Genomic DNA, 21118 nt, shown 5'->3' on the forward strand with positions numbered 1-21118 from the left:
CCTATATCTCTCAGAAGCAAATTTCCCTGGTATTGGTCACCTAAGCTGTGAAAAGAAAAATGTAACTTTCTCTAATTTCCCCCTATCTATCCATAAGGAATATGATTTGGATTTCATGTACAGGTTAGAATTAGAGGTTAGTATGATTACCTAAGAAAATTTGATTAGCTATTCATCAATATTCTCATCAATATTAATTCATGACATAGTATAAAACAATATGCTTGCATAGGTAGGTATATGACTATATAAATATTATGAATCTATTTCTTAATATATAATGGAATTTAAATAGACACCATAAAAAAGATGTTTTTTGAAGGCAGTATTGTTGAAGAATTAAACCAATAAAGTATATTAAAATTCTTGCCCAGGTTAGTCATAGGGCACACCAGATCTCGGAGTATAGCAAATCTTTCTGATCCAGCTTGAGTCATGCCTTCTTTCACCAGATTCAACAAGGTAGAAAATGACTTTTCATGAAGTTGCAACATATTTAATTCACTGTCCACTTTTGCCAGAATCTGATCCTTAGGGTTATAAGTATTAAACATCATGATTTATACATACTTATAAGAGGCAATAATTCTATTCCATAAAAGATATAGAGAAGCTTCAGGCCAGAATAATTTTTCTGTAAAATATTGCCCTCGAAAAGAGAAGAGAGATTAAATATTCTGGCAACAAATAAGGTGGCAAGACACATAGTTGGTGCATTGTAAGTAAAGGTACTACTTATGATCACCTAAGAGCCTTCCTTTGTACTTATGCAAGATGAGGCTATTGGATGCAAAGTTACTGGACATATTTCACAAATGCCACTGCATTCTGAAACATCTCAGGAAGCACTTCATGTCTGATTTCACAAATGAGTAGCCATAATCTGTGTACTCTTACATCTTTAAAACTTCTATTGATCTTCCTGTAAAATCACAAACTGATGAAGGCGAGTTGCATGTAAAGTACTATGATATTTGTCCAATAGCAATTAAATATTCTGTTGGACAAACTGGCACCTGACATTGGAGGTTCTACACAAAAATATTTTGCTGATCAAGCAGAAAAAATATAATATCTTGGTAGACAGTTAATAAGGTCCTCCGTGGCGCAGAGTGGTAAGCGGCGGTAACGCAGCCGAAAGCTCTGCTCACTGCTAGAGTTCGATTCCAACGGAAGGAGGAAGTCAAATCTCTGGTAAAAGGGGTCAAGGTCCACTCAGCCTTCAATCCATCCGTGGTCGGTAAAATGAGTACCCAGCATATGCTGGGGGGTAAAGAAAGGCCGGGGAAGGAACTGGCAATCTCACCCCATATATACGGTCTGCCTAGTAAACGTCACGAGACATCACCCTAAGAGTCGGAAACGACTCGCACTACAAGTGTGGGGACACCTTTACCTTTTAGACAGTTAATATTTTTGTATCATACACATTTTGGCACTGTATTTCCACATCACTCTACTGGATGAGCCACAGTGCGAGGTAATTCTTTGAACAAGACGTACTTATTTATTTAAAAAAAAAACTAGGAAATGTGGTAGTAATGGGTGACTTCAACTACCCGGACATAGACTGGCCGTATATGTGTTTCAGTCATGACAAAGAAGCAAAGTTTCTAGATATTCTAAATGACTATTCCCTAGACCAGTTGGTCATGGAACCGACCAGAGGGACATACGATAAGCTTCATACGTAATGTTTAACTGCAACAAGCGTGGAAATTAAGTATTGTTTCAGTAGTAAGTCTCTGGTCCTTAGCATCTGAAAGGCAAGGAGGTATTCTAATAATCACAGCCATCATTTACCCAACGGTTTCCTTTGTTTGCCAATTACTAATCTCTGTGTTGGGCCTCCTTTTATCTTAAATTGCTAAGGGTTGATTCAAAGTCTGAAAGGCTTCATTTTGGTCCATATATATGAGCTGTTTGGACATAAAGCATTTAAAATTGTAAGGAGATACCTTAAGGCTTAAACCACATTATCTATAGAATTATTCAAAAATAGTTGATTTCAGAGCAGAGAAATAAAATGCACAAAATATTTAATTTTGCTGGTGGCTGCAAGTCCATCCATTATCAGCAAAACCTTTTTTAAAAAACCATGTTGTGTATATGATCATGCAGTAAAGTCTATTGAGAAAAAAGCGCGGAGTCCTGACCTTATGAAAAATCATTGTCAAATCTAGCTGAGCAGCCTATTCTCTAATCATACCTCTCTGCAGATTAAACATTTGGCACTGAGTATCCCACTTTCTCCTCTGGAAAACAAACCTTTAACTTTGCTTCACAGGTACGCATCTTGTTTTTTTCCCTCCTAGGGTCCACCAAGCCTACTGTAGAAGGTTATAAGGCAATTTTAAATGACCCAAGCTTTTGCCACTTGGGCCTTTGCTGGCTGCCCTCTCTCTCCCTCCCCCTTCTCCTCTAGGAGACCAGTTTCCCCTTTCCCCAAAGACTGTTTCTTGCAACTTCCCACTATCTGAGCCCAGTGGTGGCTCCATGTCAGTGGAGCAGTAGAATCCACTCCAGGTTTTAGTCTGAATATTCAAGGAGCTGTCTAAGGTGCTCAAGCACATTTCTTATTAAGAAAGGGATTGCTGGCTTGAGCTTTAGTTTTGCACTACTTGGATAATAAGCTGTCCTGCCTTTTCTTGACTGGCTGCTGGAAGCGCCTTGGACAGATCCTTGAGTGTTCAGATTAAAACCCAGAGTGGATTCCACTGCCCCACTGACATGGAGCCACAGGCTGCCACTGTCTGAGCCTCCTTTCCAAGTGTCATATTAGAACTGGGAAAATCTAGATTAAAATCATCACCATAATGGCCAGTCATCATCTCTTAAGACTCAATTAGCTTACAGGGCTGTTGTGAGGATAAAGGTGGTGGTAGAACCATATATGTCTCTCTTGGGCTCTTTTGAGAAAGGACAGTAGAATACAGGGAAACCATACAGATCGAAAAACTCAAGGAGTACCTTGAAGCAACCATACATTAAAACCAGGTAAAACTAATTAAAAACAGAAGAGCGGCAAACAAGCAAACTAGAGAACAAAACAATACAAAACAAAACTCCAAAAAATTTAAGATAAAACCCTGAATCCTTTTGTAAAATTCCTGAACTTGGCCATCTGGATTAGACCCTGTATGATTGTTAACGGTAACTAAATAATTTGAGTTGTTTATATAACCCAGTTTGTTGTTCGTTGTACCCAGTGTTACTATGTAGTCTTATTTTATAACTCCCAGTATTATGTTTTATATTTGTGGTCAGTTGACTGTAAATAAAGATGATGAGAAAAGACAGTATATACTTTAAATAATTAAATATGCCCTCCTAGCTTTCCCCACAATCCCGTTTAAACTTCTCTACTATTCAACCATCCTTTTCCACTGATGCTTAGGCTTGGGTAAGGAGGGAGCTGATTGCTGTCCATCCTCTTCTTGAAGACATCTAGGAAGAGAGACCCTAGCTCCCTCCTAGATAATTGGTTAATTGTTGAACATATCTTATCATTAAGAACTCTCTGTCTCTCATAATACTAGAACTCAGGGCTGTCCAATGAAGCTGAATGCTGGAAGAGTCAGGACAGCCATGTTGTCCTGCACACAGAAAGGACTTCTTCACATGGTGCTTAGTAAAACAATGGAATTTGCTTCCATCAAGAGGTGGTGATGGCCACCAACTTGGATGCCTTTATTTTATTTATTTATTTATTAAATTTATATCCCACCCTTCCTTCCAGTAGGAGCCCAGGGCGGCAAACAAAAGCACTAAAAACACTTTAAATCATCATAAAAACAGACTGGAGTCCATGAAGTCCCAAGCCGGAACACTAGAGGCAGCCTCAGCATGGACATTGAAATCACCCAGCACTATTGTTCTGGGCTCCACCAACACCACAGCCGAGACGGCCTCCACCAAGTCGGTCAGAGAAGCTGCCGGGCAGCAGGGTGGATGGTATGCAAGCAGCAACCCTAGTTTACTGTCTCCATGGCCTGACACCAGGTGCAGGCCCTCACAGCCAGCCCCAAGACAGAGTGGTTTCCTGGTGACAGAGATGGAAGTTCTGTAGACCACAGCAACTCCTCCCCGCTGTCCCTGCGGCCTGTGCTGGTGCTGCACCGAGTATCCAGGTGGGCAAAGCTGGGTCAGATCAACTCCTCCCAGCTCACCCACCCAGGTCTCAGTAATGCACACCAAATCAGCATCTTCATTCACAATCAAATCATGGATGCGAGTGTTCTTATTATGTACTGATCTGGCGTTAAACAACAACACACAGAGGCCAGTGGGCACAGCAGATGAGCAACGAGGAACTTTAAAAGAGAGTTAGACAAATTCATGGAGGCCCTGCGTCCCCAATTGCGTATTAAGGTTGGAGCTGGGCGTACAGTCTATAGAATCCAAGATTTGGATGTATAGAATTAGCGCATGGTTAAAATTAATATTGGACCTGTTAGGCCTAACTCCTTCTATTTTACAGGACAATCATAAATCAATCTGGGCCAATACAATTCAAAACAAAGTCCAAACAATAGGCTTTTCTTTACCAACAATTCTAACCATGGGATTTGATGCCGCCCGCTGCAATATTAGCCAACGTCTGAGAGATATAGATGTACAACACCAACAAATGCTTATAAAAAATCAACGATGTAATTTAAGCTTCTTAAGACCATTGCCTTACATATCCAATTTAATAATTCCTAAATACCGTAGGGCATTTACCCTGATGAGGCTAAATGCTCTCCCCTCAGCGGTACTTGAAGGAAGATACAATAAAATCCCATATAAAGATCGTCTATGTCAGTGTGGAATTGGTGAAATTGAGACTAATGCTCATGTCCTATTTCGTTGTCCGAATTATCACTCTATTAGATCTCACCTAATTTCCCCTATTTTAGACCCCCATCTGTATCAATCGGAGTCCTTTTGGATGGACTACTTACTATCTGACCACCATCCAGAGGTAACTTTAGCAGTTGCCAAGTTCAGTTTGATTGTTATAAATTCTAAGAAAAATAAGCAAAAAGTGTCCTTATAAACTCTACCCGAATCTCGAAGTGAACTAAACTCTCACTACTAATTTTAGTATTAGCTTAACTCACCCTTGTTTGAGACTTATACATGGCAGCTTGGTGATTTTAAATACTTATGACTCATACTGATGTCCCCTCGAACTTAATTATAATCATAATTTTAAGCCCATTTATTTGTGATCATGATATATATTTATTACGATGTTTGCAGTTTTAAATGTATTTAACCATATCCAATCCCATGTAACTTAAATGTGTTTATCTATGGTTGGTCTTGTGACCGTAATAAAGTGACGATGATGATGAAATTCATGGAGGATGACTACTATTATGACAGAGAGGAGACAGGCTGAAAGTCAAAACTCCATCAGGAGCTACAAACAAAGATAGCTGACAACATATTATGTTTAAACATATGTACATTCAGAAAAATAAAAAAATACAAATAAAAGACTTAAATGGTTATAAACAGTTTTAAACTGTGAAAACACATAAAATGTAGTTTGATACAGTTTATAACCATTTAAGTTTTGGATTTGCAGTTTTTGATTTTTGGAATGTATATATGTTTAAACTTAATATAACTTCATGTTTTTAAGAATTTTGATAACAATGTTGTATGTTTGTTTGCAGCTCCTGATGAAGGAGTTTTGATTCCAAATCATATACAGTAAAATAAACATCTTCTTTGAGTGAGTCTCCTCTCTGTCTGAAGTAGGGTTGCCAGGTTCATGGCCTGAGACTGATCCTGTATCTTTAGGAGAAGAGAAAGTCAGCCAAGTGCAGGTGTTCTTGCAACCCTGTAATGGGAAAAACCACAAGGTGGAATTCTCCCTTCCCCCTGTACAACTTTTAAAGATACAGAAGAGCTCTTGGTTGCCAGGCCCGGTCTGCACTTGGCTGACTTTCTCTTCTCCTAAAGATACAGGATCAGTCTCAGGCCATGAACCTGGCAACCCTAGCCTGAAGTGATGCTTCTTTCCCTCTTCTTGCTCATACCAATGGCTGCTAGCCACAATGGCTATGTTTTATATCCATTGTTGGAGGCAGTCTGCTGCTGAATGCCAGCTGCTGGAAATCGCTAGCAGAGAGAGTGCTGTTGCTTTCAGGCCCCGCTTTCAGGCTTCCCATAAGCATCTGTTTGGCCACTGTGAGAACAGGATGCTGGACTTAGTGGGCTGATTTTATGTTCTTTTGCTTATCAAGAGCTGTTCCAAATAGTGACAGGAAAAAAACTTCTCTCCATTGTTTCATCACAAATGAGCAAAGACCCACACAAGAAAAACAAAGTTGCATGGTTATTTGATTGTGAAAAAGTACACTGACTGCTGTAGGCTCAGTACAATATTTCTTATTGCTGTTCCAGGGAACCATTTTGACAACATTCTTAAAGTCCTCACTGGACCACCATTTTGGTTTTGGCGTGGGGAAAAGAGCAACAGAGTTGCCAGACCTTTTAGCTTATGAAAAGCATAATGAAAAAAGTTTATCTTCTCCTATGATAAAGAAAAGATCTGTGGAAAAAAGCCAGACACAACAGAAATAACTCCCATATATTTTTCTTTTTAATTAATATTTCATGATCAGTTAACCAGCAGTCTGTTATCCTCCTAATAAAGCAAAGGTATTACAGCCAATAAAAAAATATTTATGGCCACATTTTTATGTTTTAATCAAGAGCAAACCTCTCAACATATTCTTTTTTAGCTGCTTGACATTGCACATGATTAAGTAAAAAAACAGCTTTTTATGCTAAAAAGGAAATGCTTATTGAGGTTAGTTAATTAACACATCGTCCTTTAGAAATGCAATAAATCCAACGTGATAAAAAAAGAGCTGGGAATAATCACCAGATAATCTTGCATGTAAAGTCTGCACTGGACTCAAGTTCTGCTTTGTTCTGGGAACCTTTTTTTCCTGGAAGCGACCTATGCCCTGATGGATGTATGGACAGGATGAAGTTCAACAGGTTTAGATTTTCCCAGCATGTGATGTTTTTGTCCTGTACAGATAAGCTGTCTGAATTCTATGCAGTGACTAAGGGTGCAGTCTGATATACACTTACCTGGGAGTACATCCAATTGAATCCAATGGAACTTACTTCTGAGTAGACATATATAGGATTGCAATGTTATAAACAACTGTTTTTCAGAGCTGCTTTGTCTAGCACAGTCTTAGGGTGGAAACACACTCACTGTTCTGCTGGTTCCAGTGGGTCTCCACCCCTCTCTTCTGAAAACGGGGGCACACAATGCTAGTCAAACCCTGCCCCTTTTTACTGTAAAACCTGGTGGGATCAGCTTGAGTGGCTTTTTTTAAAAATTCAGCTTCAGAGATTTCACAACTGATCAACCCCTTCCCTCTCCAGGTGTGGTCAATGGAAATGCTTTACTGTAGGGTTACAGCCTTACATATCATTGCTTCAGTCCAAAACAGGAGATAGATGTGTGGAAACTACAGATATAGATTGAGAGAAATCCAGTGAGCTTTCATTTGTACCACACAATGGAGATGGAGAGCGGCACCGTCTTGGCCTGCACATGCCTTTTTGCAAATGAGTACATTTGGACAGGGATCCATATATCCTATATAACATAATTCATTTATTTAGAGTTTTGCTCTGAATTTTTCTCCTGTTGCTTTCAGCTTTCATTCCTGGACTTTAGAGTTGAGAAAAGGGGTGTTTTCTTTTAATATTTATTTATTTAAACAACTTATGTGCTGCCTGTCAGTCAGGGCCAAGTCCTCCCAAGGCAGCGTGTAAAAGGAAATTAAAAGCATAAAGCCATTTTAAAGCAGGTTTTAAAACAATGTTTAAAGCAAGCTGATACCCAATTCACTGCATTTTAATAGAACAGAATGCAGTTTGAAACAAATTACGTTTTTAAGAGGAGAACATCTTTACAAATATGCATCATTCCATGGTTCTGAAGTGATACTGTATTGTATTTTATTCCTTGCTGTGAACCGCCCAGAGAGCCATAGGCTAGGGGCGGTATAGAAATGGAATGAAATAAATAAAATAAATACTTCCACCCTATACTGCAGAGCACATCCTTGCCTGACAAAGCATACTGCAAATAAATAACTAGTCCATAACAAAAGCCCAGCCTGGTTTATTTCAGTGTCATTTTCTGCTAATGAAAAACAGGGGGGGGGAGGCAATTTTTATGCTTTCAGGTAGTGCTTCCTCTTGTAAATAATTACACATCTCTTTAACTTCTTTACTTAGACCATGTCTTTATTGTAAACCTCACTCCTCTCAAAAGCTTTCCCAGTTTTTCAGTTTTTTTGCTGTCTGATTACCAGATGTGCTGTCAGGGAGGAAGCCACATGGGATGGCTTTTTCCATCTTGATCAGCCTATCAGCTTTCCAGGGGCCTTAAATTGACAGGGCTGGCTCAAGACATTTAGATGCCTGACGTAGAGGACAAGATGGTGTCCCCCTTTCCACTTACAGAAGCCGACTGGACTGATAACTTATTTATTATTTATTTATTATTTGATTGATATCCTGCCCTTCCTCCCAGCAGGAGCAGGAGAGAGTTCACTCTTACATCAATGCTCATGATGGAAGAGCATACTCCTCTGCATCTTAGGGCAGCAGGCAAGCTTTGGGGCACAGTACAGGCCACATGGCATACACAGTTCTGTCTATTATTACCTCGCTGATGCTCTCAGCATCTGCTACCTTAGGCTGCATCACTCTGCCTAATGGTTGAGCCGGACCAAAAATTGGTCAGTTGTTGTTGGAAACCCATACTAGACTAGATGGGCTGTTGGTCTGATACAATGTAGACTTCTTCCCTCCCTCTCCTTTTCTTTGTTTCTTTCCAAAAAGTTGTATCCCACACTATTTGTCTGAAGACTTTCACAGCAGCTTAAACTTTTAAAATTGTTCTAAGCAGCAGCTCAGTCAAACACATACCTTTTAAAAGCACATACCTTTCCAAGCTTTAAAAGGTTATACTAAAAGGCCTGGGCAAATAAAAAGGACTTTACCTGGTGTTGAAAAGACAGCAGAGTTGTTGCCAGCTGAGCCGAGCCTCCCCATGGAGAATTTTCCACAAGCTGGGCACTGCTCTAGAAAAGGTCCTTTGCTGGGCCACCAAAAATGTCACTTTTGAAGGCAGGGGAAGTTAGAGAAGGGGCTCTGTGAGGGTGATTTAATATTTAGGCAGGTCAGCAATTTGTGCTCTACATAAGTTTTGCAGATAAATTCTATATTTTACTTCATGCATTGTTAATTTTGTGTCTTTTTCTTACTGGAGTGTAAACCCATTTCTGTTCTCCATTGACAGAACAATGATTATTTCAATTAGGTTTTTTGATATTGCTGTATTAGTAGATTTTCCCATTGGCTTTATAGTACAATAATCTGCCCCATGTTTGGCCCTCCCATCCTAAGGAGGGCCAGCCCTTCAGGGGCCCTTGGCCAAGGCCTGACCTGACCTGGCTGCCCTCTGGTGCCGGCCCTGCTACTTTGCATATTGTTGAGAGTTGCAGTTGCACCAGCATCAACACTGATTTTCCACAACATTCCTGAGCTTGCTTAGGTCACTGTGCATGGGTCATGACATAAAGCGTGGCATTGCACTTGTGCACCATTCCTTGTTATATACAGTTGTGTATTGGTGCAGCAGCTCAAAGGAACAGCCTCTTAGTCCCTGAAAACCCTTCTTTCCTAGCCTAGTTTAGGATCATGATGATCACTTTCAAAGACCACTGATTTGAGAAATGGTCCATATAATAAGTGCTGACTGAACAATTACTATACGAGCAGGCTAGTAGTGTTGATGTTTGCTCTGCTAATTGTACTTAATTTACTGTGACTTTTCCCCAGAGGTTCCTGTTGATTTGAGTGTGTTATGATACTGTGCCAAGATATTCCAGTGGGGGAATGCATCAATTAAAACACCCATGAGAATCATTACAAGAGCAATCTTTGCAATGAGCTGCTGATAGGCACAGCCCTCATTGAGGGTGGTGTGGAAATTTAGAACCCTCAGTAGGAACTATGGAAATCATTAAGATTCAGGAAGCCACTGCGCATCTTAAAAACACATTCTTTTGCACTCAGTTTTGCTGATATAAAATAATATGAATCAGTAGTTGTACCCAGCTACTGGGTTATGTGGAGGCTAGTGAGCTGAATTTTGGTTATAGTGCAACTAGTCATAGCGGAGAAGTTTGTTGGGTTTGCACTATGTTAGGGAAAGGTGCTTGCAAAAATGTGTATATTAGGCGAAACTGCATACAAAGATGTGTGTATTATGAGAATTGCATACGAAAATGCTTTCAGTTTTTGTCCCTCCACAAAAAAAACCACAAACTGATAGAAATGGGGTGAACTGAGCTTAAGAATGGCAAAATGAGAAACTGAGGGAAACAGAAATCAACAGATGCATCCATCCCTAGGTGCAATACCTGTAGCTTGAGGTCCACTGGGCAGCATCCAACCAACCTGCTGCTGCCCCTAATGTAATAGGTTCATTTCCCCTTCCAATCATGGCTGGGGCCTTCTACTTTCTAATTGGAAGTTGAGAATCTCCCAGAAGGTCATCAATTCACAGAAATACTTCTACATGAACTCCTTCCATTTCTTTTCCTGTGTTTTTCTGCCTTGGGAAAAAGAAAAAAACTGACCCTATGTTATGGTGTGCTGCTGGTCTGTGATTGGTTTTGGATTGTTTTCAATTGTTTGATTGTAAAATGACATCGTATTTTATAGTTGTTTTACATAAGCCACCTTGTTAGGGCCTTGTCTTTAAAAGGCAATCTAGAAAGACTTGCATATAAATATAAATACAGAAATGTGTTGGAGGTAGGATACCATTTAGGTGCCCTAACTCATGATGGTTATTCCCTGCTGCCATCTCCTTCTCTTGTCCCAAAGGCACATCTGCATTGAATCTCTGTTGCTGCCTTTGTACCAAGGAGCAGTAACAAACTAGCATGCCAGTTGGTTGCTCAATCTCTTATCGATGTGGAATTTTAAGACCTTGTAATCAACACATCCCTGTATGATGAAAGAAGGGGGAAACTCTTCAGATAACATTTGGAATCTTGATTTCCAAGTGAATGTGTTTAGTGTGTGTGTGATATATCTATCTATATCTATCTATCTGTCTGTCTATCTATCTATCTATCTATCTATCTATCTATCTATCTATCTATCTATCTATCTATCTATCTATCTATCTATCTACCTATCTATATGAATGTGTGCCACTTCTCAATTTTCCAGATGCACACCAACCTGTCTTTAGGATGGCCAGATGCAAAAGATGGCAGGGCTTCTGCACCTTTAATAACTGTAAAAAAGGGAATTTCAGCAGGTACAGCTTGCATGACAAGTTACACTTGCCGAAATTTCTATATATAGTAATATTAACATGATCACTTTTAGAGTTCATGGCCAACCCTAGACAATGCGATGAGATGTAGAGGAAGAGATTTTTTTTTAGGTATGTTTGGGTCCAAGCTGTGTAAAGTTTAGCTTTATGGCCAATCAAACCCAGTTCCTAGAATTGTGCTTGGAAGAAAAGAAGAAGCCACTGAAGCACTATAATATGTATCTATTGGCCCGCTTTCATGAAGAACCAATATTCATTGGTTTCAGTTTTTAAATCTAATAGTAATTTTTACTGCAAAATAACACTTAAAGCAATGTCTAAATGTTCTGCACCAGCCAAAGCTTGCAGTGTCATGAACAGGGCCGGTGTCAGAGGGTGGCCAGGTTGGGCCCTGGCCGAGGGCCCCTGCAGTCCAGAGGGGTCCCTGAAGGGCTCTTCCTTAGGGTGGGAGAGTGACGCTCCCATTCCATGATCTGTGGCAGCATCAGGTTCTGCAATCCAACCCTGCCATGAATTGCAGAGAGGGAGCTCTCAGGCACCTCCCCAAATACAGACAGTGCAGGCTTCAATAAACCCACATGTATGCCCCACCTATTTCTCCCATCAGTGTGAATGTCGTGTATGCCTGCCATCACCAAAGATGGCGGGGGGGATTTTCTATGTTGGGTGTTGGCAGGCATGCATGCCATGTGCACACATCATTCACACAACATGAGAGATAGGTGGGGTGCACAGGTGGGCTTATTAGCCCTGCACCACCTGTATGGGGTATGTGTTGGGCTACAGCACCACGGGCCCAGGACAGGCTGTTGCCCAAGGGCCCAGTCATGTCTGGCACCAGCCCTGGTCATGAACAGCAGCCCACACAGAATGCAGGATACTGTAATTTACAGCATAATCCCATGCAAATTTAGTCAGAAGATCCATTGTCTTCAGTGCAGTTTAGTCCCTTATAAGTGTGTTGGATTGCAGCCTTGGCTTTTCTTTCAACTGATAGACCTGATGATTTTAAGCACCTCTAATTTTTAAAGTGTCATCAGGTAAAATCTAATTTATGAAATCTCTAGCCACTTATAAGGAAGTTTCTCTTTTACATTTCAAGGAAGATGTCAAAATAGCTAGACTGGGTTATAAAGCTTTTGCCTCTCTGTCTACTCTCATATCAGCCCTGACTTGCCAAATAATATATAGTTGAATCATCTGACTGTTTTGCTTTGTCTTTGTGCCTCCATCCTTGCAACAGATATTAGTGAAAGGAAGGGTGAGAAGGAACATAGATTTTTAGGTGGTCTTGTGAAAGGCAGTTTGATGAGAAGGCAGGTGTCCTTAATGACTGCCACAAGATTTATTACAGTCCTCTTCAAGCTACTCATGCTGAGCATTCCTGAGTAATTAGAATTCAGCATATCAGTTCATGGGCACTGACCCTTCTCTGAAGTGTTGGAGCATCTGTGTTGCATCCTTCAAACCACTCAACCTTACCTTTACTGATACAGCCTGGTAGATATTTTATGACATGTTGCCATGGGACAAAGGCTGCACAAACTATATTATACACTACACCCAGCCTGGGGCTACTGTGAGAAACAGTATTTGACAATTAAGCTAAATAATATTGTCTCTTAATAACATCATGTGAACTACAGGTCAGGAGCACAAAGGAAAGTTAAAAAGTTCATCTCGCATGAGAAGTATGGATGACCAAAACATGCCTTTGAGAGACCCTCTCTTGTTGGGTTGACTGCAGAAATGCACTACGTACTGGAAGTACTGTTTTCATGAACATTTCAGCAGTGCTGAAAAAATGCTTTCCAATGATGTATGTGTTACATATCTTACAAAAATGATTACTTATGTGCTTAAAGTGCCTTCCCTTGTCCTCACTTTCAGTTGTCCTCACAGGCTAGCATGATGCAGTAAAATCTGATTGGCAACATAATGTTGTGACATCATGAAATGCATTATGTGAGCACTGATTTGGTGTAGATCACCTATCTGACAAACCCAGGAACAAAAATGAAGCAGCAGTCAAGTGAAAGAATGGCATATACAGGACTGGAAATTAAGGATGAACATTTACACAGTCTTAATGTACAAGGAGGATGTAAAGTAGGGCTGGTGCGGGGCATGGCCTGGGGAGAAGGGGTAGGGCTAAATAAGAGGTGCTTGGAGGGCTGCATTTGGCCCCTGGGCCTGCGATTCCCATCCCTGAAATACATCATGAGACACTTGTCTTGCCTCCCTCCTAAACACTGAGTCTGAGTTACAGTTTCCTTGCACAGCATTTATATGCTGCTGATGGTGTACTGTGATTGGGTGCTGAGTTAAATCCTACCCTATGCTCTGTCATGGAGATGTGGGCAGGGTGGTGGCTGACATCGTGTTAGGTATTCTTTAAATTTCCCACGTGAGATCTGGGGCTGGAGTAAAGCTGACAGGGACATGGCCCTTGATTAGAGGAGTTTAGGATATGGCATAAATGTGTTCCTTCCCTGTGCTGCCAATATCTCCACCCCATTCCACCAGCATATCTGGAGTATTCTAGCAAAACTTTCATGACAGAGGCATATCTGGAACTCCACCAGCATTGTGGGGCTTCCACACATACACCCCCCCCCCACTAGTGGACTTTCAGTCTTGGATTATGGCCTTAATTTATTTTTGATAAGGGAGAAATTGATTTTTCCTTTCTGGTAAGAAAAGCCTTAAATTCTCCAACCAGAATTCTTCCAAGTGAGAGCAAATGAGGGCACTTTAAGCAAACAGGTAATTCATTCTGCAGCTGCATCAGGTAGATTGGAAATCTTGCATGTATTGTCTTGAATTCAGATCGTACATGAGATTTTAATGCTTTTGTTCCTGATTTTCTTTAAAAAATCATAGTTATGGATAGTTATGGACAGTTACAGACAGAATATTGGATAGTCAGAAATAAACAGAGCCTGGGTCCCATAGAAAGGAGCAGGGACCTAGGTTGCATGAAGTAGATTTATCCATTGACTACATGAAACCTGCTCTTACTATCTCTAGTCAGTGGAGGCTAATGGCTCCAATGTCAGTGGGGCAGTAAATACACCCTAAGTTTTAGTCTGAACTTTCAAAGATTGGACTAAATCCTGGAGCGATTTCACTGCCCTGCTGACATTGGTGCCATCAGCTTCCACTGTCTGTAGTATAATCAGTTAATCTGTTAACTAACCTTGAGGGCTCCAAACCTGTTCCTTTTTAAATAAGGTATTTTGGATTGCTATCATATTTTTGGGGAGTTGCGTTATGTGGTTCACTGCACTATTATAGTAATGAAACTTCTTAGAACTCTGGCTCATAACAGTTTGTTTAAAAACAGGTGTGTTCATCTTGTTCAGTAAAAGAGTATCATGCAGGTAACTTAGCATAAGCAGCAGGGCCAGAAGCAACCCTCATTTTTATATTAACACAACTGGAAAAGGTGAAAATTGATTTATTCAGAACTGTGAAAATCTCCTTTCTGCTGATTCTTCTGGATATGGGATGACCAAAGATGCTTATTACTGTCAACTCAATAGATTAAAAAAATGTATGATTTGTATCTCCTCTTATCATCACACTTGCTTTAAATATGTGCAATTAAAAATCTGTTCAGTGTTCTCCCCTGCCAGAATTTGTATCCTTTAGATTGGGGGAAGGGAAAGGAAGAGTTTACAAAAAAAGATTGTAACTGAGAATACAAGTTTTCTCCACAGAATTTTTCAAAGGCAAAAGGCTAAAATCTGTCAATGAATCTACAATTAATATAGCAGCTTGAAGAATTTTTAGAAAGGACAAAATAAGACATTGCAAAGGAAATCCAGAGTTCCCAACTCAGAGGCTGCTTCACAATGACAATGTTGAGGCATAGGGAGAGAATTATTTGGATGGGACCATCAGCTTAACCTTCTTCCCACTTGCTGATTCTTCTCTGTAAATATCCCCCTGGCCATTTTTATGCTGATTTCACCATAGCTGCAGCTTTGAATGGGAGAAAACAGGTGGGGACATTTTCAGGGGAGAATTAGTAAGGGTGAAGAGGGGGGCAAAATCCCTGGGGAGGGCCTGGCTGTCTGTAGGACTGGACCATGAAAAAACAAACAATACATTACAAAATACATTTTGGCACCTCAACAGACTGGAGAGTGGCTATAATGTCTGTTGCTAAATCTCTGCATATCCAAGTCGTCTTGGATAATTTTTACAGAGAGTGGGATAGTGCAGCCTTGCTCCTGTGTCTCGATCTCTTGGCGGCTTTCGATACCATTGAGCATGGAATCCTCCTGGATAGCTTCCGTGGTTTGAGTCCTACCTACCTGACCAAGTCCAGAGAGTAGTCTTGGGTCATTGTTTTTGCCCCCCCTGGCATTTGTGCTGTGGAGTACTGCTGGGTTATCCCCAATGCTATTTAATAACTATGTGAAAGCGCTAGGAGCAGTCATTAGGAGCTTTGGGGCAAGGTGGCACCAGCATGCTGATGACACTCAGCTCTATTTCTCCCTAATATCTGAATCAGGAGAGGCTGTGTGGGCTCTGGACTGGTGCCTGGATGCAGTGGTAGGATGGATGAGGGAAAAGAAGTGGAGCTTGAATCCTGACAAGATGGAAGGTGAGTGGTTGAGGTATCCAAGAAATTGGTCTATTGCCTGGCCAGGATGGGGTTGCACTCCCCCTGAAGGAGCAGGTACGTAGTCTGGTGGTACTTCTGGATCCAGCTCTGCCACTAAAGGTCCAGGTAGTCTCAGTGGCTATAAGTGCCTTTTATCAACTGTGCCTGGTAAGACAACTACAACCGTTCCTGGACCAGGAGAGCCTCATCACAGTAATTCAGGCACTGGTGACTTCAAGACTGGATTACTGCAATGCACTCTATGTGGGTTTTCCCTTGCACTTGACCTGGAAACTGCAATTAGTGCAGAATACTGCAGCACGTCTGCTGACAGGAATGAGATGCTCCCAGCATATAACACCTCTGCTCAGGGATCTGCACTGGTTGCTGATTTGTTACCAGGCCAAGTTCAAGGTGTTACTACTGGTATATAAAGCCCTTTATAACTTGGAACCAGTTTACTTGCAGGACTGATTTACCCCATATGTGCCCACTGAAGCACTTTGATCTGTTGAAATGGCACTGTTATAGGTGCTGCATAATACTCATTCTGCACTTGTAATAAATCGTACTTTAGTTTGGCAGCACCTACTCTTTGGAACTCCTTGCCTACTGACATCAGGCAGGTGCCTTTGCTATATTCTTTTCAGTCCCTTCTTAACTTTTTTTTGTTTAGGCAAACCTATCCAGACACATAGATGCTGATGTGTTTTAATCTTTTTAGTCTGTTGCTATTTTAATTGTTTTAAAAATGTTTTAAATTATTTATTTTTAACTGTTTAATTGATAATTTTAATTGTTTTTTTGTAAACCGCTTAAGAGGTTTTTTATAATGAAGCAGTATATAAATTTTGTTAAATAAATAAAATAAATTTTAAAAATAAGCACTGACATTTATTAATATGATTCAAACATAGCAAAGTTCAACATATAAAACCAACATATAAAACATTGAAACCATAACTACTAGTAGTAGGTCCTAGTTCACAGAACTGTATTAACACTACTAATTAAGTAGAGTAATGCAGTAGTACTAAAATTTTTAACTTTATTTTCACGGGTTTGTAAACTGTTATTTCTAATAAACATATGAACTATCCTGTTCTGATAAATTTCTTTCATTTCTTTCAATCTTTCTCACCCTAAGTTAAACCTAAGTCACTTAAACACTTGCTTAAAAAAAGTAGTAACATTTCGTTTGTAGAAAGATTTAGGGAGAGGGCCCTGATCATCAGGGCCAGCTCCAGGCTTGACTGGGCCCTTGGCACCAGCCTGCCCCAGGCCCACGGTGCCTGCCTAGGGTTGCCATATTCCAGTTCCACAAATCCGGGCAGGTTAATTTGCATATTATGTAAAGTAGTTGCATATTATGCAAACTATTTGCATATTATGCAAATATTTGCATATTAATACTTGGATTGTCCCGTTGTTTTGTTTTTGTGCCTAGGAATTACCACCAAAAACTGGGGAAAGATGTGAGAAATCTTTTTTTTAAAGCAACATTTTTAGCCTTAAATGCCTAGACTCTAGTTTCCAACACTATGGAGTATTTATTGATTGATTAAGAGAATTTATATCCTGCCCTTTTGCTGTTAAAAACAGAGCTCAGCACAGCTTACAAATATAATAAAAACAATAAAAATACACAATCAGTATAAAAACATAATAAAAACACAAAATAGCAACAAACATAAAGTAAGTCAGGGCAACAGTACGGTTAACCATATACGATATATTTCAAAGATGTGGTGGGTGGAGAAAAACAAGAAGCCAAAATGTTAGGAAAAGGAGTCTTTCACACCACATGCTCAGTTGTAAATACTGTTGCAGCAAGCTTTGCAAGTTCCTCCAGTATTCCACTGGTGCAGGCACTCAGACATTCAAAGTTTCTGTATGTTTCTTAGGTTTTATAAAAGCAGAGCTTTGCTTAACTCAAAATTTCTTCTCCCTTTGATCAACCACATCTACACAGGTTCCACCTCCATACTCAAAATGAAACTGGGCCTGGAAGTGTGCAACAACCCCACACATACCTTGCTAATTCGATTACCAATGCCAGGATGTCTGTCTTATCGACTACTCTCCTGCTCCTCCCCCCGGGCATCATGAAAGACCCAGTCCTGGGCTCAGAAAGAAAATAAATATCTGGTCCTCTTCAAAGTAGTTAATTATCTTGCATATGCTGCTGTTGCTTCTATGGCTGTAACGGAGTGAGGTTAAAGATAAGTGAAATGCAAATAGGAAAAAAAAACACAAAAGGCAGTAACGCTTTCCTAAATGTAATACCATACCAACCACAACAAGATTCCTATGAGTAAGGCAGAAAACTAAGCATCTCACAACCAAAAATATGATAAATGAAGAAATATTTATATAAAAGCATGACTATCAAATATATTTATTATTTACACAAACTGTAAAGATATTTATAGTGCAAACCTAGGTTTATTTATTCAGAAGCAAGTCCCAGCGTATTCAGTGGGGCTTACTCAAACAGGGACAGAAATGCAACTTCAAGTGATAAGCAACTTCATTCACACATCCCAAAATTCCGAATCATGCCACTTTACGCTGTTTTGCAACTGTTTATACTTGTTTTTATGGTTATTGGATTTTAAATGGCTTTATTTCTTGTTGTGAGCTGCCTTGCTTTCCAACCCTACCTCACAGGGGTGTTGGAAAGACTCCATACACGCACACGCACATGCACACACTGCAGATGTATAAATACATACAGCCCATATAATAGTTTATTGTCAAACCAGTTGGTCATTGCAGAAAAATCAGTATTAGTTTTAAAAAAATCAGTATTACTTTCCTACAGAATAAAAACTGTAATACCTAAGTAAGCCCTGCCTACTTGCTTTAAAATAGGACTGGAGGGCACAAACACAATTCTTTTTTACATTCACTCCAAAGTCCCATTGATTTTCAGCACATTCATAACCATGTCTACTCAAAAGTAAGTCCTATTGAATTCAATGGGATTTACTCTGGGCATATGGGATTAGCATTGCTTTTACAAAAAGCAAGCATTGGGAAGGTTTTCAAAACACTGCCCAAGATCTGACTCCTGCACACAAGAGGAAAAAAAACTGAAATGTATATACTTACCCAATTTATGAGATTTTCAGATAAACGGGGTAAAACCACCATTTTGTTTTCTAGACACTGCCTAAGGTCAATGAAACTGAAACACAATCCCTGATTGGCTGCAATCCTGAACGGGCGGGGTTAAAGCTACGAAGTGCTATAATACAGTACTGTTTAAAGAAAGATTTAACAATCGGGGGGGCGGCTGACGTTTTTATGTATATCTCGAGAACCGGACCACCTAGAAACTTAATTTTTTTTTAAATTAAAGCTGAGAATCCGGGCCACCTAAAGGGGTAGCCGGGCGTCGGGTGGCATGCATAGAATCCGGGTAAAACCCGGCTAACCGGGCAATATGGCAACCCTATGCCTGCCTGCATATGCCACTTACTTCTCCAGCTGCGGTGAATGCTGGCTGAGCTGTGTGCGCATGCCTGGCATTAACCAAGATGGCAGCGGGGGCTTCCCTAAGGTGCTGATGTCTCTGCTGCCATCTTGGTTGATGGCAGGCATGCATGCTACACATGTGCATGCCTGCCATCAACCAAGATGGCGGCAGGGGCATCAGCCCATTAGGGAAGCCTTGCTGCCATCTTGGTTTTATTTATTTATTTATTTATTTATTTAATTTGTATCCCACCCTTCCTCCCAGCAGGAGCCCAGGGCAGCAAACAAAGCACCAAAAACACTTTAAAACATCATAAAAACAGAACTTAAAATACATTAAAACAAAACAGCGTTAAAAACATTTTTTTAAAAAACAACTTTTAAAAAGGGTTAAAACATTATTAAAAAACATATTAAGCAATTCTAACACAGACGCAGACTGGAATAGGTCTCAACCTAAAAGGCTTGTTGAAAGAGGAAAGTCTTCAAAAGGTGCTGAAAAGATAGCAGAGATGGCGCCTGCCTAATATTCAAAGAGAGGGAATTCCACAGGGTTGGTGCTGCCACACTAAAGGTCCATTTCCTATATTGTGCACAACGAACCTCCTGATAAGATGGTATCTGCAGGAGGCCCTCACCTGCAGACCGCAGTGATCGACTGGCTATATAAGGGGTAAGAGGATCTTTCAGGTATCCTGGTCCCAAGCTGTATAGGGCTTTGTACACCAAAATTAGAACCTTGAACTTGACCCGGTAGCAAATGGGGGTGCGAGTGCTGTTTTGTAAGGGAAACGTGTCTCCTCCCCCTTCCCCACTGTATGTTTAATTATTTTTCTACTCTAATTAAACAAGAGTCACACCTCCAAATGTATTTGGGAGAGGCTCCAAGGTGGGGTGAGTGGTCCCTGGATCAACCCAGAGTGTGTTGGCCTGATGCCCCCCCTCCAGTTTGGAGCCATGGGGCCGATGGGGGGGGTCTGCACACAATCCTAAATGTTTTTATGCTTTTAATGTAGCAGCACAAAGCACCAAGTTCATTATTTGATGGCTGATGTGTGGAAGGGCTTTCCTATTATAACTGTTCAACCACTTTGATGTAGAATTTAAACAAAGTAAACCTTGCTGGTAAAACAAGCATATTATGTGAAATGCAGCACAATAAGTTCACACTTTCAGCTCCACGTAATCAGATACTGAACAATCAAGTAGTGAGAATTCATATGGTTTATGCAGTGCTTTTTTGGTAAAAAAAAAAAGAGATACCAGTACTCATACCTTGCTAAAAGTACCTTGAGTGCCAGCACAAAATGACTGGCATGGGCAGCAAAAAATGAGGTGCCAGTCCATTGTCCCAAAAGAAGGCCTGAGTCTATGTGCGGACTTGCTTGAAGTCATTTTGAGGGCTTATTTACAGAATCCACTATTGTTATACAGGCAGCCAATGCAAGTGGGCCAGAATCGTACTTGTTGTGCTCTTGTAAGAAATTAGTCCTTTAATGTGGCAGCACATACGCTTTGGAACTCCCTGCCGATTGACATTAGGCAAGCGCCTTCATTGTATTCTTTTTGACACCTGCTAAAAACATTTTGTTTAGGCAAGCCTACCCAGGCATGTAGAAGCTATTATGCTT

At 40.4% G+C, this 21118-nt stretch overlaps 1 long non-coding RNA gene across 2 annotated transcripts in view; it reads left to right on the forward strand.

Annotated features, from left to right (window-relative positions):
- LOC133365155 (uncharacterized) overlaps nucleotides 1–21118 on the forward strand; it is a 61599-nt gene that overhangs the window by 11271 nt on the left and 29210 nt on the right. For both annotated transcript variants that reach the window (XR_009758118.1, XR_009758123.1), the window contains exon 2: nucleotides 15915–16007. This is a non-coding gene — a long non-coding RNA (uncharacterized LOC133365155). The remainder of the gene's footprint in view (nucleotides 1–15914; nucleotides 16008–21118) is intronic.

This window comes from Rhineura floridana, chromosome 1, assembly GCF_030035675.1.
Source record: "Rhineura floridana isolate rRhiFlo1 chromosome 1, rRhiFlo1.hap2, whole genome shotgun sequence".
NCBI lineage: Eukaryota > Metazoa > Chordata > Lepidosauria > Squamata > Rhineuridae > Rhineura > Rhineura floridana.